The 14,474-nt window shown below is 44.4% G+C and overlaps 2 long non-coding RNA genes across 2 annotated transcripts in view; one reads left to right on the top strand and one right to left on the bottom strand.

The window, feature by feature from the left end:
* Window positions 1-6,399: 6,399 nt before the first annotated feature.
* Window positions 6,400-14,474, top strand: part of LOC109312207 — a 15,724-nt gene continuing 7,649 nt past the window's right edge. The window contains exons 1-3 of the long non-coding RNA XR_002101739.1: window positions 6,400-6,409; window positions 7,562-7,569; window positions 10,637-10,640. This is a non-coding gene — a long non-coding RNA (uncharacterized LOC109312207). The remainder of the gene's footprint in view (window positions 6,410-7,561; window positions 7,570-10,636; window positions 10,641-14,474) is intronic.
* The window catches only part of LOC109312206, an 11,940-nt gene continuing 9,036 nt past the window's right edge, over window positions 11,571-14,474 (bottom strand). Inside the window, exon 3 of the long non-coding RNA XR_002101738.1 lies at window positions 11,571-11,583. This is a non-coding gene — a long non-coding RNA (uncharacterized LOC109312206). The remainder of the gene's footprint in view (window positions 11,584-14,474) is intronic.

Raw genomic sequence — 14,474 nt, 5'->3', positions numbered from 1 at the left:
GACTGGCCCTGTCCACCCATGGTCCCCTTTCCAACCACCCTTCCTCTGACCCAAGTACTTACCACCTCTGAGTCAGCTGCAGCTTCCTGCTGCAGCCACTTGGGGACTGTCTGGATCATGAAAGCTCTCTGAATCTTTTCCAAAGATTTGATGAGCTTTGAATTGATTCAGACTTTTAAATTGATCCTCTGATTTGATTTGGATTTGGAGATTTGGCTACCGAATCAGAATGAATCTCCTCCAAATCAAATTAACCACTTGAAGCTTCACACAACTAGTTCCTGCCTGCCCCCTTCCTCCTATCTCTCCCCCTTCAAAGTCTCTCACCTCAGCCTGTCCCTCAGCTTACCTTACCTTTGCTTCATGGTGGCAGGCTCTGTTCCTGCTGCAGCCTGGGGCATGGAGTATGGCCCAGCCTGCCCCATAGCAGAGTTGACACTACTGCTACACTGCTGCTGTGAGGATGGAGCCTACTGGTGTGGAGTAAAAATAAGGAGGAGTGCAGCAGAGGGGGGAGAGATGGGGTGGGGAGACTGAAGGCTGCAGTCTGGTGGGTAGTCTGGTTGAGGGAGAAATAGCAGGGCATGCAGTGGTAGTGGGAGGCAGGCAGCAGCTGTAGCTCTGACTTCAATTCCACATTGGAGCTGGGAGTGCAGGAGCTACCTGTCCCTCACTGTCTCACACTTGATTGCAAGGTGAGGGGCTTTCCCCACTATGCTAAATGGGAAAAAAACTTGTCTTTTAATGAAATAAATGCAGTATATAGTTAATAAAATTAATACAGGAAATGAAGGAAGGGCTGCAGATCAAGATAAGTAAAGTACATCAGAGATCCACTGACAAAATAGTATATATTGAAGTTGGCAGTGCCTGACATAATTAATTCCTAGGGACTGAAGGAATTGACTGGAGATATCTTGAGCCACTGACAACAATATTTGCAGCCATGGATGACAGGTGAGGTCTCAGAAAACTGAAGATGGGCCAACACAGTACCCAGGGAAAAGGGAGGAACTGGGGAATTACAGACCCTTCAGTCTGGCTTGAATACCTGGGGAGTTACAGGCAAAAATTACAAAACAGTCAGTTTGTTTTATTGGAGGAAAAAGGGTGATGCCTGGCACCCATCATGCATTTAAGTAAGAAATTATTCCAAGCCAACTTAATTTCCTTTTTTGACAGGATAACTAGTTTGATGAATGAGGAGAATGCAGTGGACATAACATACTTGAGCGTTAATTAGGCTTTTGATAAGGTCTAACATCATAGTCTCATAAGTAAACTGGAGAAATATGGACTACATAGAATTACTGTTAGACACACACTTGGCTGAATAGTGGTAAGCAAAGAATAGAAAACTAGATCAGTGTCAGAATGGCAGGATGCTTAAGTGGGGTTTTGCACGGATGTATTCTAGGTCCTCTTTCACAGTTTTATTAATGACAAAGAATTTCCTGATCAAGTCTGCAGATGACACAAAGCTATGAAAGGTTACAAACACTCTGGAGGATAAGCCTAGGATTCAAAAAGATCTTGATAAAGTAGAGAATGGGGTGCTAAACAACACAATGAAGGCATTCTCTTTGTGACATCCCTCCAGATGGTTGAAGATTACTATCACATCTGCCTTACTCATCTTTCTCAAAGGAAATCACACTTAGTTCTCTCAACCTATCCTCAGATGGCTTATCTTCTATACCCTTTATCATTACTCCCCTTTGAACCCTCTCAAACTTCTCTACATCCTTTTCAAGCTGTGGCGTGCAGAACTGCACAAAATACTGTAGTTGAGTCTAATCAGCTCCAAGTAGAGTCCTACTATCACCTCCAGTGCCTTACATTTAATACTCATGTTATTGCAGCCTAAAACCACATTTGCTTTTTTTTGCAATTGTCCACTGTGCCCCTGCTCCCCTAAAGCCCCCCAGAGACCCCCCAACAGCCACAGAGCCCCCTGCTGACCCCCAGAACAGCTGGAGGTAAGCAGGGCCCATGGTGGGAGGGGGTTAACTCTTGGAGAGTGGGAGGAGGCAGCTGAGTGGGAGCTGGGCCAGGTCTCACCCCGCCCAGGTCCCCACTTTGCCCAGCCCCCCAGGGAGCCATGTGACCCATGCAAACAGGCTTCGCAAACAGGTGTGCTTGTCTGCCAGTGCATGAGTTACCACAGAGTTGACGTAGGAGAGTGGGCGGGAGGGCCTGAGGCCCTGCCTGCGAGCCCCCTAGGGTAGGCAGACTCAGGCCCAGCCCGTCTACCAGTGGCATGCCATGGATGGGCACTCACTGCACCCCTCAGGTCCCCTCAGGGTCTGCAGGCCCCCCTGGCACCTCAGAGATGGCCACCTAGATGAAGCCCATGGTTCCACGCTCCATGCAGATGGAGCCTCTGCCTCTTGGCTGCGGGGGCTGCCTACCCCTTTTTCAGGATCAGGGCCCCGGGAGCATGGCTATCCCACCTTGTGGGGTCTGCTCCCTTTTGGGGTCTCTGGCACGCCAGCTGGAAGAGCTCCAGGCCACAGTCCAGAGACTGTGTGCCATCAGGGACTGCGAGTAGGAGATTGACTCCTACTGCCAGGCCCTTCTCCCCTGGGAGAAAGGAGGACCCTGGGACCTCCCATTCTGTCCAGTCAGGGGGATGGACCAAGGTGGTCAAGGGCCCTAAGGCCTGCTGCACCAAGGCCCCTGCCCCACCAGAGTTGAGCAACAGGTATGAACCTCTTGCAGCCCCAGCAAACCCTGCTGAGTTGCCAGCTCCTGCAGGCAACACAGGCTCAATTGCAGCTACTGCCTCCACTCTCCCCAAGACAAAATGTAAAGTGTTTGTTGTGGAAGACTCCATCCTGAGGGGGACTGAGGGGGAAATCTGCTGCCCTGACCCCTTAGCCCCGGAAGTCTGCTGCTTCCTGGAGGTCCGCATCTAAGACATTGCACAGAGGATACCTAAGCTCATCCATCCCACAGACTGCTATCCCATGCTCCTTATTCATGTGGGCACCAATGACATGGCTTGGAGCACTCCCAGCTGGATCATGAGGCACTACGGGGATTTGGGAGCAGGGCTAAAGGGTCTGGGGGCATAGATGGTGTTCTCTTTGATCTTCCAAGTCTTGGGGTATGGGCTGAAAAGGGAGAAGAGGATCCAGGTAGTGAACCAAAGACCGTGGCACTGGTGTCATTGGGAAGGCTTTGGCTTCCATGACCACAGCCCCCTCTTTGGAGAGAGAGGCAGTGAGCTGCCAGGAAAAGATGGCCTCCACCTCTCTCCACTGGGGAGGAGGCTCTTCTCAGCCAGACTGGCTGACCTGCTCCATCGGGCTTTAAACCGCATGCTCCAGGACCATGGTAGTCACGGGTAACTTCAATTACCCAGACATCTCGTGGACATGGGTAACTTCAATTACCCAGATATCTCGTGGAAGGATCACTCAGTAATATCTGAGTGGTGGCAAAACTTCCTATCATGTGTGGATAACCTCTACCTGACTCAAGAAGTCTATGGGCCAATGAGAGGTAAAGCGCTGCTCAACCTGGTACTGGCTGCTGGGGATGACCTAATCAGCAACCTAGTGATCGATGGGAAGTTGTGTGACAGTGACCATGAGCTGATTGCCTTCACCATCCGCCGTAAAGCAGGCAAGCCAGTCAGCAACACTGAAGTCCTTGACTTCAGGAAAGCCGACTTTGACAAGCTCAGGCGGCTCCTCGGTCAGGCCCTAAGGGACCATGACCCCAGAGGGAGGGGGGTTCAGGAAGAGTGGTTGCTCCTCAAGGGAGTGAACTTCAATGCACATATTAATTCTATTCCATCTTGGAGGAAAGGAAACAAGAGGGCACAGCAGCCCCCCTGGCTCTCCAGGGATCTAGCAGACATCCTGAGGTTAAAAAGAAAGGCCTACAAAAGATGGAGGATGGGATCCGTCTGCAAGGAAGAATATTCTGCACTGGTCCGGTCCTGCAGGGACCAAACCAGGAAAGCTAAGGCTGCAACTGAACTCCAGCTAGCTTCGAGCATCAACAACAATAAAAAATCCTTTTTCAGATATGTGGGGAGCCAGAGGAAAAGCAAGGGCAACATTGGACCCCTGCTGAACTAGACGGGACAACATACAACTGATGCCCAGGAAAAAGCCAATCTATTAAATGGGTACTTTGCATCAGTCTTTTATCAGTCCCATGGGACGCCCATGCCCACTATGGGACAGGGAGGTCCAGATGAGGGAGATCCCCTGCCCTCCATCAATGCTGACCTCATGAAGGAACACCTTGAGAGGCTGGATACCTTCCAGTCAGGTGGCCCTCACAATCTACACCCCAGGGTACTCAAGGAGCTGTCGAGCATCATAGCCTAGCCTCTGACACGGACCTTTGAAAACTCCCGGCACTCAGGTGTAGTGCCTGAAGACTGGAAGAAGGCCAATGTGGTGCCTATCTTCAAGAAAGGGAGGAAAGTGGATCCGGCTAATTATAGGCCCATCAGCCTGACTTCTATCCCAGGGAAGGTCTTAGAAAAGTTTATTAAAGAAGCCATCCTTAATGGACTGGCCAACGCCAACGCCCTGAGGAGTAGCTAGCATAGGTTTGTTGCGGGTACGTCTTGCTTGACAAATCTCATTTCCTCTTATGACCAGGTGACCTATCACCTGGACAAGGGAGAAGAGATTGATGTCATAGAATCATAGAAACAATCATAGAATCAATGAGTCGGAAGGGACCTAGACAGATCATCTACTCTGACTCCCTGCCATGGGCAGGAAGGAGCAGTGGGGGTGGGAGGGGTCATAAGACCCCAGCCAGGTGCCTATCCAGTCTCCTCTTGAAAATATATCTTATCTTCAAAATATGTATCATATATCTTAACTTCAAAAAAGCCTTCGATCTGTTATCCCATGATCACCTCTTAGCGAAACTGGCCAATTGTAGCCTTGGGTCCACCATGATCTGCTGGCTGGGAAATTGGCTCTATGAGATCCAGAGGGTGATAACTGATGGAAGTCAATTGTCATGGTGCCTTGTGACCAGTGGGATCCCCCACGGCTCTGTCCTTGGACCCATATTGTTCAACATCTTCATTAATGATGTGGACATTGGAGTCAGAAGTGGACTGACCAAGTTCACCAATGACACCAAACTTTGGGACAAAGCATCCACACCTGAAGACAGGAGGGCGACCCTCCTGGAGGGTCAGGATGATTGACTTGGACAGGCTTAGCAAATCTGCAGATGAGAACCTGATGGTGTTTAATGCTGAAAAATGCAAGGTTCTCCACCTGGAAAGGAAAAACCTGCAGCATCCTTATTGGCTCGGTAGTGCTACACTGGCTAGCACTATGGAAGAAAGAGACTTGTGGGTCATCATTGACCACAAGATGAACATGAGCCTGCAATGCGATGCTGCGGCTAGTAAAGTGACCAAAATGCTGGCTTGCATCCATAGATGCTTCTCAAGCAAACCCCAGGACAATATTCTCCCCTTGTACTCAGCCTTGGTGAGGCCACAGCTGGAGTACTGCATCCAGTTTTGGGCACCACAATTCAAAAAGGATGTGGAGAAGCTTAGTACTGCAAGAGCGTTTCAGGCTGGACATAGGGAAGAATCTCTTTACTGTCCAAGCCCCCAAAGTCTGAAATAGTCTACCATCAGAGTTGGTTCAAGAACTTACATTCAACACCTTCCAGAGTAAATTGGATGCTTATCTTGCTGGGATCCTATGACCTCAGCTGACTTCCTGGCCTTCGGACGAGGGGCTGGACTCAATGATCCTCGGAGGTTGCTTTCAGCCCTAATGTCTACAAAATCTGTGAAATCTATGAAATCACATTGTTGACTCTTGTTGAATTTGTAATTCATCAAACCCCATGATCCTTCTGCGCAGTGCTGTAGTGCTACCACCCAGCCAGTTATCTCTTGCTCTTTATTTGTGCTTTTGATTCTACTGCTCACCCTGCAAAGCACCACAAAGAGAAACAGGTTTAAGTGGTGGAAAAGAAGATTTAGATTAAATAACAGAAGAACAAGCAGATAAGCTTCTTTCTTGTCAAAACTTCTATTCACAGTGTAACAAGCTGTAAAGGGCAGTTGTAGCATCCCCTTCACTGGAAGTTTTCAAGAAGAGACTGGATTGCGTTTGGCTGATATAATATAAGAATTATTCATCTTGGCTTTGTGCAGAGGGTTGGACTGGATGACACCTGAGATTTCTTCCATTCCTACGATTTTATGTCTATTTGGCACAAGCACTGCCTCATGTTTCTCATTAAGGAAGGTGTTTAATACTGTCTGGTTCAATTTAGAGTTTTCTGCCCCAGAAATTTTTCATTGATCTTTTCAGGAGAGGAGTGTGAAGGGCCTTATAGTAATGGGTGCTTGAGTCTGAAATGTGAATTATGAATTTCAGACTCATTAGCTGCTTTTGTTGTGATTTTGCATCCACTACACAGGAGAATAATAAGGTTCTGTTTCTTTCTTTTGCTATCTGTACCATCCCATCAAAAGTTTTTGAGTGGATAGATTATGAGTCTTTTTCCCAGTTGTTGACAGTCTAGTCAATTAGTCTACATACCCCATCTTCCATAGACAATGGTATTCTTTTGCAATACAAAGAAAGTAGTTTGTGTGGTGCCAACACCAGTGGTCATTGGTTGATTATCATTCATCAACCATCTACAAGACAGAATGGAGTGCACTGTCAGTAAGTTTGTGGATGACACCAAGATGTAGAGACTAGGATTCAGACCTAGACAAATTTGAGGATTGGACAAAAATAAATCTTTTGAAGTTTAATAAGGACAAGTGCAAAGTTCTGCACTTAGGACAAAAAAAGCCCATGCACCAGTACAGGCTAGGGACTAAGTGGCTAAGCAGCAGCTCTACAGAAAATGAACTTGGAGTTACAGTGGACAATAAGCTGAATCTGATCCAATGGTGTGCCCTTGTTGCAAAGAAAGCTGAAGGCATACTGAGCCACATGAGTAGGAGCGCTGACAGCAGATCAAGGAAAATGATCATTCCCCTCTATTCAGCACTAGTGAGGCCACATCTGGAGTACTGTGTTCAATTTTGGGCCCCGTACTACAGAAAGTATGGGGATAAATTGGAGGGAGTCCAGGGGAGGGTAGTGAAAATGATAAGATGGCTGGGGCACATGACTTATGAAGGGAAGCTAAGGGAGCTAGGCTTATTTAAACTGGAGAAGACTGAGGCAGAATTTAATAGCAGCCTTCAACTACCTTTGGGTGGTTACAAGGAGGATGGAGCTAAACTGTTGTCAGTAGTGGCAGATGAAAGAACAAGGAGAAATTGTCTCAAGTTGCATCAAGGAAAGTTTAGGTTAGATGAGGAAAACTTTTCACACTAGGAGGATAGTAAAGCGCTGGAAAAGGCTGCCCAGACACGTTTTTGAATTTTCATCCTCGGAGGTTTTTAAGGCCTGGCTAGATAAAACTTTGGCTGGGGTGATCTAGTTGGGGATGGTCTTATTCTGAGCAGGGGGGTGGACAAGATGACCTCCTGAGGTTCCTTCCAATGCTAATTGTCTGTGATTCTGTGATTCTCTGATTATACTAGCTTTGCTAGTTCATCAGCTTCTTGGTCCTAAAGTTGGGTAATTTAACCTTTATGGAATAAAGTACCTGTCTAGGGTATGCCAAAAACTTACAGGGGTATATTTTTGTATGTGAAAGTTTTTTAGTGTCAGTTTGTTCCCTTTGTGGGTATGGACCTAGATTTTCAGATGGATGAAAACATGGTTGGCCTAGGTGAATGGAGCATTTATGAGGGCCAAAATATACATTTCTGGGCCAAAGATCAGATAGAGCTTTCTTGTGTTTTTTCTTTCTGTGTCAGAGGAGATATTATATGTCTTTGTTTCCTTAGTTTTGTCTATGTTAAGGTTGAAGGAATTCTAACACCAAATCTGCAATATTTGCACTTCTTCCTTTAGGACAGTGGGTAGGGTGTTTAGTGGGAGAGTAGGTAGCTGTAGCATGGGTTCCAGGGGCAGCCGTGATGCCCCTTGGTGGCCACACAACCCTTGCCCTGCTCCAGCTGTAGGTGCTCTCTCTTTCTCTTTCATCTGTCATACCTTGAAGTATTTGTTTGATTGAAAAGCAGGCTGCCTTAGGGTCCTAGAGTGAGCCCCAGCTCTTCTGGCCAACAGGTCTCTCCTGAACCCTGCTGGTCTCAGTTCTGATCCTCTTGGGCTAAGTGGGCCTTCCTGACATGTCTGTACCCCCCAGGGCACCTGTCGCCTTAAGGGCTTTTCGCAGCCTCCAACCCTCCCTATAGCTGTTCTCATGCCTCAAAATTGTTACTGTATAGTCACTCCCTTGTTGGGGCCTTGGCCTTCTTGGCCTCCGCCCCTTTTCTCTATCTGGGCCTTCTAGGCTGGGCCCACTGTGCTGGACCTGGCTTCTGGGCTTCAGCTCTTGTCTTGACTACTTTTGTCCTGGGCCTCCTAGCCCTGCTTCCACCCTGCCTTGGGTAATGAACCTGCTTGGCTCTTTCTGGGTTCCTTGGCCTCACTGTAGCCCTGATTTGGGCAATGAATCTGTTTCAGCTCTGTCTTGGCCCCCTGCCCCTATGTGATCTGGTCCCTCTGTCTCTGCCCTGGTCTGGGTACTGAACCTGCTTTGACTCTGCCTGCACTTACCTGGCCCTATCTTGTCTGTGCCCTCTTGCCCTATCTCTGTCCTGCCTTGGACAATGACCTGCTTTGGCTTTATGTGGGTCCCCTGGTCCTAGCTCCACCCTGCTTTGGACAATGAGTCTGTTTTGGGCCTGTCTGAACCCCCTGGTCCTTGACAGGGCTCAAACGATCATGTGCCTTCAGGCACTACCAGGTGCTTCAACAAGCCCTGGTAGTCCCAGCCCAAACCTCAGGTCTCAGTTACAAAAAAAGAATAAGCCTGAGGCTGAAACACAAACTAAAGGTGCTCTGAGTCCAGACTTCAACAGTGTCTTACTGCCAGGGCAGTGAGTCTTCCCTTTCCCTGGGTTGTAACTTTCAGTAAGCCATCAGTGTCCTTCTGGCAGCCCTTAGGGCAGGCAGCTCAGAAGTAAGCCAGCAGTCCTCCTGCAGTCTTTCTGACCAGAGCTTTCTCCCTGTGGCTTTCAGGGTCAGACTGTCTGACCTGGTTCAGACCCTAGGTTATATGCTACCTAAGCCTTGTCCCTTCTGGTCAGGTGGCACTTCCTTACAGCTTCATGGCTGGTTTCTATGACTGCTGCTCTATCAGCCTCCATACTGCCTAAGTTAGGCTTTGTCCTACTGGTTTATTACAGAGCAGGTATCTGTGCCAAAAGCAGCCATAACATGTTGTCCTAAGCTGCCTATTTCCTAGCAGCCAACTCACCCTTGGCAGAGTTCTCCTGACCTGGATGCAGGTGTGCCCCATTACTCTAATGAGCAGCTCCCTGCCTAGGCAGAAGTGTGGTTTTGCTGCCTTTCCTCTTATAGCTGGTCTGTATTCAACTGCCTGGGCTCTATTGGCTGTATTTCTTCTTGTTACAGTAACAGGAGCTCCAGGCTTCCTGTTACACTAGCCAATAATTTTCTCCTTCACCTCACAGATTATTCAATGCATTCAGCCTTTTTTGTTTCTTGGTTTCTGGGTGGGACATTTTCTTTATCTGCGGTTTGAAGAGAAAAGATTGATCTCCCCATCTGCTTTTTTCTTCCTTTTTTGTTTATTTGGGAATTCTTCTCGCCTTGTTACATGTCTTATAAACTGTAGAGACTAGTCGGACTAAAGTAGGGCTACACCTAGCATTGATCTTATCTCAGTGATGCGCTAGGTTGGGATCATCCAGAATTACATCATGTATGGTTCTGATTTAGTTGATGGCTAAAATTATATTCACCAATGGGCGATTGTATCCATCCTTTTACATTTCTGTCTTTGATAGTGTCTTGTTTGAAGAAGAAACTGACAGGAGAAGTTTCTGGCTCCTGCCTATTGTTTCAGATCAATCTGCATGTTCACAGAGCTCTAAGTGACTTAACACAAGAGAATTTCCTGTCCAGGACAGCATCCATCACACCATCCTCCTGTGAAAAATGAAATATCATAACCAAAGGAAACATAATTCAACATCCAACTTGACACCAGGCAACCATGAGATAAATAGACTGTTCTAACTTTTCTCTGAGCCTAATTTGAACAAAATGAACAAAATCTCCTATTCCAACCAGGAGATCTTACAACACCTTCAGCTCTCCAGTGAAATATGATTTTTCATTTCTACCTAGGAGAAATTTTACCATCTTTACATTCTCTTATGCCTGAGGAAGGGTGGGTATGCCTGAAAGTTTGCAGGTAAAGATTTTCTTTTTTGCAAATATCTCTTTGGTCTGACAAAGGATATCACCTCCACCACAAGTTCTGATTCCTGACAGAAGAAGTGGCATTAGTTGCTTATTTACAGGATTATTCTATAGCATTATAGTATTCATCTCGAGTGCTAAATGAGATTTGGGATAATAAAGGATAGTTTGGGTCCAAAGTCTTGAACAAGTTTCAGTTTGAAGTTTCCAGATCCTAAGAGTCTGACAGTGTTGAATCACAGAAGTTGTATGGAGATCGTAGTAAAGAGCAAAAGATTGACGGTAAGTGATTGGTTTTAATTGCTTGAGATTTGCAGGAATGTCTTACTTTAGTTAGACTGTTTTGCAGTATTGGATGTACCAAATGTCTCAACATATCCACCTTCATGCTTTATAGATTTAAAGTTTCAGTGACAGATGAATTGGTTGTAGCAAAGCTACCAATGTTGAAGACGATTAATCTTTCTGGAAGCATTTAGAAAGACAAATAACATTTCTTTGCTAGTGATCTATCTCTATAGCTAATTCCTTGTCTTCCCACACAAAATCAATGGTGCATTTGAATTGTAGTTTTAAAATTATCTTTAATTTTTAGTGCAAACTTTAGGATGACATGCTAAAAAAATGGTCATTGTTCTATAACTGGCAGAACGGCGCAATAGCACCCAAATGGAATCTCTATGTGTCAGAACATATATTTCTCCAGTCAGTCCACACAATTTAGAGTGGGATAGTGACAAGTTCATTTCATGTGCGGGGAGGAAGTGGAGCCTATATAGAATAAGGGAATATGATATTGCCACTTTGTGAAGTTATAGCAAGCTAATAACCAATTGTGCTAGTAGCACTTATTATTGGACTTGACTTGAGATCTCGTTATCTTGGACAAGATAACTGTGGATATGGGGAGACAGGGACAAACTATGGCTACATGTTTGAGGTAATTGGTCTAAAGTCAATCCAATTCCCTCCCACTTGCAAACCCTTTTTATATATAAGGTCTGTCCCAAACTTTTCCTCTCCCACCCACCTACCCCACATTTAACTCTAACTTTCCCTTCAAACTCTTTTACCATTTTGGCTATTTAGCTACTTTCTGCTATTTCATGCTGAAAATATATCACATTCTTTTTTCTTTTTTCAGGTTCCCTCTCAGAATTATAGCAGTGCACACTGGGCCTGGGTTAAGTATAAAAGTCATAGGTTATCTGTCCCAGACTACACCCAACATGGAAAGCTCATATGTGTATGTCAGAAAAAAAACCTAATTTGAGATTACTTATCAGATAAGTCTGAATAAGCGTATGCAGCCACTGTGATTGCTTTTGTGTATTTGTATCAGTTTCTAGTCTTGGCAAGGCTATAGTTGAAATGTTGCATTCAGCTCTCAGCATCTCAATACTATATGCATCTTGTCTTGTAGCAGGGAAATAATAGAACCTCTTTGGAGTATGTTCGTCATCTTAGTTTAACCAGTTCCTCAAATTCTCAACTGAGTCTCTCCATATGTTTCAGCATTCTCTTTAACTGGTATGTGCAATGGTAGATGAAGGCTTTTTAGTGACAGTTCCTCTTCAGGTGGTACCTGGCCCTGTTTTAATCCCAGATGTGGAAAAGAAGTGAGTATCCTATTCCTTTCTTGATACTCAATATACATAGAAAGAGCAGAACAATTTGGGTGGGGATAGGGGATATCCCTGACTGTATCTTTATTCCATAACATAGCAGCTGTCACCTACTAGCTAGCTTTCCTTACTATATAAAAATACATGTCCCTTTAATTTTATAGGTATTTGAAATAGCAATCCATTCCCAGTTTTTGTATTAGACAAGAATATGGGAAGTTCCACTACAGCAGTCTACGAAGCGGTACATTGTGGAAGATATGCAGCTGTAAAAACATCAGAGGTGTTTGTAACCTATAAGGCTTGAATTCTTTGCAGAATTAAATGACTCAGGTAATGAAAAAATATGTTTTACTTTTAAAATGTGTTAATTTTCTTGGCTTATTTATACTATATTCAGTTATACTATAATATATACAATATTTCTATATTCAGAAATTTCCTTTGAAGAAGGAAACATTACAGCATTTTGTCTGTCATTTTCATGAGACTAGAAGACTTTGTCATGAATGTGTTTGTTATTCATATCCTGAAAGCACAATGTGTGCATGTACTAGGGAACAAACTTTCTAGGAAGGCTGTCTCTGGAAAGACAGGACTCCTATTTGACTTTGAGGTAAAACATAGATTTTAGTCCTGGCTTTTCCATGGTTCCTGTATCATCTTAGACAATTCACTTACTTCAATTGTGTATCCTTATTTGTAAAATGATGTAGTTATATGACAAGGTAGGAAGAAATTAGCTAAGTCTATGGACCATTCACCAAATACTGCACAACTATGGAAGGATGTCCCTCCAGCATACACAGAATGAAGTAACTCTAAAAGATTGTTTCTGCTCAAAAGTATAGTTTATTTTGATTGTTGTTTTTTTAATAGTGTCCCAAATGTGTGAGGCGCTTTATAAATAGAGAAGACTACACAGTTTTTAATTCAAAGCTATGGTGCAACCTGGAACCCAATCTATTGCCCTATTTTCAGTCTCTCTTTAAGAGGCTGCATGGAATCAAGTGTGATTGAATTAGCCTGGATTTTCTAACCTAAATGAGTAAGAATGGCATGATACTTGAACTGAGCTTAATGTCTGTTTGGGGAATCTCTCTTTATGTGGTGCATATCATGTAACTTCATTAGTCAGAAGGACTGGGGTTCTGTCCTCTGACATGACACAAGAGGACAGACAAGGGACACACAGAAGGGAGGCTGAAGGGCAATTTTCCTAAACTTCAACAGGAAACAATAACCTTCGTGATAATTTACCAGCAGTCACAATTCCAATTTTCTGCCAACCTCCTCAACTGCCTTTTCACTGGCTGACCAGAGGTGGCACTTAACATATTCCAGCCCACACTAATAAAATTGGTTCAGGCCTATTGTGTACATTTTCCATGGCTACTCATCCCTTACACAGCAGAACAGCAGTGTTTCTGCTACACTGGATGCTGTCTGCTGCTGTTAACATTGATGAATTTCACTCTTTATCAATCTGTTAGCTATTTGACCACCAGGTGGCATAAAAACTATGTAAAATATCATAAATAAGTTGGAAACAGTATTAGGCTAATCACACTGTTTTAGAAATATAGATATTTACATGTTCAGTTGTCATAAACATGAACTTGGTTTACTATGAGTGCACGTAGAACCAATTTTGATTGCAGTTTGCATCATTATCCCTAGGAGCAATTGTCTATACACAGTATGAAACTAATTAGCTTATTGATTCATATAAACATGTTAATGGTAAAGCTGCTAATCACTGAGTAGATGACTTCAGAAAGAAAGAAACAGATTATCATAGAATGCTTTGTATACCTTGTCTCATTTGGAAATGCTGCTCAGTATTTTTGCAAGAAACCCAAGCAAAAATAAACTAGTTTCATTATCAATAGTAGATCCTATGAAACTTTTTTACAAGTTCTACATGATGAATGTGAACTGATTCTTTAGTAAGAGAAAGGGCTGAATGGTATCACAACATTTAACCTAAATTTAACCTAAATTAAAACAATTTAAACAATATTTAACCTAAATCAAATCTCAAACTCTATAGTAGTGTGCATTCTAACACGACTATCTTACAATCCAGTCCTGATTTATTATGCCTGGTAAACTGATAAAAATATAATTATTAGTTCAACCAGAAGACCATGGTGTAACAGGGGGCCTTCCCAGGGCCAGTTTGTTGTTGGCCCGCCCACCTGTCTCTGGGCTAATCAGCTGCCTATCTTTCTTCCCATGCCTTGATGATACATGATTATGGTGTTAATTAGGTGAGAGGCTACCAATTTTGCATCCCGATGTTTAGGGAGATCTCCGCAGCTCATACATTTCACAGATTTCATAGACATGATGTAAAAATCGCGGTTCGTTTCTCGGGAGGCGAAAAAAACCTTCAGCCACAGACACACTCTATTAGCAACACAAAAGGTATATATTTGCAAATAGGGTCAGAGAGAGAGACAAAAGATCAAACTCTCTGCTGCCCCCGAGGGAAACTGCCCAGCTGGCTTTATCCCCTCTCTCCTGA

The sequence above is a fragment of the Crocodylus porosus genome, unplaced genomic scaffold, assembly GCF_001723895.1.
Source record: "Crocodylus porosus isolate Cpor-Errol unplaced genomic scaffold, CroPor_comp1, whole genome shotgun sequence".
NCBI classification, from domain to species: Eukaryota; Metazoa; Chordata; order Crocodylia; family Crocodylidae; genus Crocodylus; species Crocodylus porosus.
Note: the sequence above shows the minus strand (reverse complement) of the source record. Positions and strands in the feature narration are given on the sequence as shown.